This window comes from Capsicum annuum, chromosome 6 (assembly GCF_002878395.1).
Source record: "Capsicum annuum cultivar UCD-10X-F1 chromosome 6, UCD10Xv1.1, whole genome shotgun sequence".
NCBI lineage: Eukaryota > Viridiplantae > Streptophyta > Magnoliopsida > Solanales > Solanaceae > Capsicum > Capsicum annuum.
In genome coordinates, this window is record NC_061116.1 from 196,028,916 (window position 1) to 196,032,534 (window position 3,619).

Sequence of the window (3,619 nt, forward strand, 5' to 3'; positions counted from 1 at the left end):
CCTATATCATCTCCTAACCCGCATTCTTTATTTTGCTTCACACACACACCAGACAAGTTCTAGACATCACACACAACAAGGAATATACTAAAAACCTTACATCCACATGACACATGCTCAAATCAATAGGATCATCATAAACTCTCAACCAAATAATACCATAAGTTTAAAATTAAGCCAACAAAACTAGAGTCACAAACTTGAGCCTAAGAGTCTCAAAAATAGCAATTCACTCATTTAACATGCTTTTTCAAATAAACCCACTTGCATCATGTAATAAAAAATAACACCAAAAAGAATATCTCACTTATTCTTAACCTAAAGAATTTTTAAATTGAGTCAAAATTTGGGAATTTTCCCATCCCACACATAAAAATCTACTTTGTACCCAAAGTAAATTTAAAGATAAGAGATAGAAATACTCCCTGAGGTCTCTAGGCCTAGCTAGTAGCATCTTCACATGAATGAGATCCACGGAACCCCACACTTAATCTTTGCCATGCTTCAAGCTTAATCTCACGGTACTCAAACTTTCCATCAACCTGTGACTCAACCAAAAACAAAAATTGTGTGAAATAAAAAAAAACTAAAAACTAAAAATAAAACATACCTTAGCTTGGGTTGCCTCCCAAGAAGCGCCTAATTTATGGTCGCGGCACGACCTATATCAACTTTTTCCTCCACCTTGAGGATATGAATTTCAGCTCCAACATAGCATCCATCTTCTTGCCTCGCTCATAGGGAGGTGGTATAAAAATTAAGAAGCCGAGTAATGGATTGATCATGATAAACCATTCGGCCTTAAAGCGAGGTGTTTTTTTTTTTCTAGTGTAAAATCAAGAATATAGGATTCTTGTTCCTCATCTTCACATTCTTCTACTATTTTATATGATTCCATTGACAAGATATCATCTAAACATAATATAGAAAAGTTCTTTGAATGAGGCCTAACCAATATTACTTCAAAATTTACACTATCCTCAACATCTTCACTTTTATTCTCCTTTTCAATATCAGTGTCAAGATAAAGATGACAATCGAGTGACTGCGACTCTTGTTTTTGTTCCACAAGTTGGCTAATGTCCTCCTCATATTCTTCTTCCTTTATCCACTTTAGACATGGTGGAAGTGGTAACTCTTTAAGACTTTCAACAATTTTAGTTTTTGAGTACTCAAACTTCCTCGAATTATCAACAACTTTCTCTACAATCGGTTGGATATACTCTTGATCTGCAGCCTCCCTATGGTTATTCAAATCTGCCAACAACTGTGTTTGACACACTAAAAGTTGTTTCAACATCTCTTCCAAATGGCTTGTTTGAGTTGTGGCCTGTATGTTTAGTTGTTGCTACTGAAACTATTGTTGGTTGGTCTGTGATTGAATTTGTGACTGAGTCAACCCCATTCAATTGCAGTAGATTATATAATTTTGCAATTGATCATAGCCCACAAACCTTACTGAATTTGGATTTCTAGCACACATATCTTTTAAATGATCACTTTGACCATAAACCAAACACCAACTTGTGTCTCGCTCCACAGATAAAAATTCATCATCACTCAAAAACCATCTATCCAAGAATGACATCTCAAGAAAATTGTGAGAAAAATAGAAATAAAATAAAATAAAAAAAACTAAACAAAAGCTATGTACAACTCAATATAGAAAAACTAAAAATAAGACAGTTTTCTAATAACAAGTCCCCGGCAACGGCGCCAAAAACTTGACAGCGCCCAAGCACACACGCAAGTGTATGTGGTCTTATCAAGTAGTAAAGTGACTTCAAGAAATCCCAAGTATCGATCTCTCAGGGACTTGCATTCACCGCCTATCTAATTCAAGTTTAACTAATTGAGAAAAAGTAAACAACGAGAGAGTTTGTAATTTTGCAAATTAAAAATAAAATAAATAATGCATAAAATAAAATACTTGGGAAAATCAATGAAAGAAAACCATGGTTAAAGCACTTCGAACAATCATACTATTTTATTGAATTTCATTCATGAACTTGCCTATCGTGGTTGTTGATTTGTAAGGTTAATTGCATGATCATGGTTTCCCAACCTCTAATCTTTTACCCAATATGGAAATTACAACTACATCATTGAGCGGGGATGCAGTAACCCAATTAAGTTAATTAAAGCTATCATCCTATGTTTAAATCAAGCAAGGCATCTAAATACATCCCTGTCCTAGACACTAAGTTCAATTCTTTATTTTATAAAAGAATAAAAATCCAAACTTTGTTTATTCCCATATTCTATCTCTCTATTCCCTCTCACGAGATTAAAAGGCCAAAAATATATGTATTTTATGGGTGATCAATCCACAAAATAATTAAAATAAGAATAAACAAATAATCAAATATGATAAGCAAAATTAATCGAAATTAAACCAAAACAATAGTAATCATGTTCTTGGCTTTAACCCTGGAAAGAGGTTTTAGCCTTGAATAAAAATATTCATCATCCAATCCCTAGGAATGCTGATACAAACCATAAAAAAACTAAATTAAAGAATGATAAAACCTAAAAAAGAAGTTGAGGTAGCCTCCAATGATGTCCCAAGTGATCTAGGGTGTTCCAAGATGTTTAAAATGTTTTTAGGATGTTATATTTATAGTAGACAAGTTATAAACCAAGTTGGTTAGGTTTACATGCTTTTTTCCTTCATCTGGACGAAATTTTCCCGAGTTTAGTGCTCTCCACATCGCGCTGACATGCTAATTCACAATTGTCAAAAAATTTGTCAAATTCCAGTAGCTAGTCGCGATTTCAACGCTTCGCGGAGCTTCCTTAAGCCCAATTATAGGCTACACAAGCCTATGGGTAGCAAATTTGGGCCTATTTTGAATATAGTGATGTATTGAACTCATCCATTGGCCACCTTTACAGTCGACAGATGTCCAATACTTTTCGGGGGTCCAAATTGCGTCCAACTTGCATCTTCTGTGTCCGTGGTCATTTACGAGCCTTTTTGAGCTGTTTCCACTTAATTCAAAGCTTGTATGTCCTTAATATATTATCATAATACATTAACAAAGCATCATAAATCATTAAACACATAAATTAGGAACTCAAAACAACACAACATCCTCACCGCTGAACTAGAAACACGAGCTAAGCATTGGCTAAATTCACATTGAGCTTTAACTCATTGTTTTCACTCTTTTCTTGATCCAATTGACACTTGAACATTTTAAATAAGTTTTTTTTATATATAAATACATAATAAAAACCTTATTAACTCATTAAAGTACATTAGAACCCAATACAAGAGACTAGAAAAACACCTATCTCAAGCTAGTTACACTAGTTTTTTTCGGTTGAACTCTTAATGTTCAAATTGAGACAAAACTCATGTGAAACCACCATTAAATATTGAAAACACATACTTGGATACATAAATGCTTATTTATATCATTATCAACACATATAACATAAGAATCATCCTCAAAATAAGGCTAAATAAGCTAGAAGAGTAGCGCTAGAATGCATAAATTCACCCAACATCAATTATAATGATTGCAATATTTTAGAAATTTAAGTATATAAGTATGTTGAGATTATAAATCATATTGCTGAAAATTTTCAGATTTCTATATGATTTATGAATCTT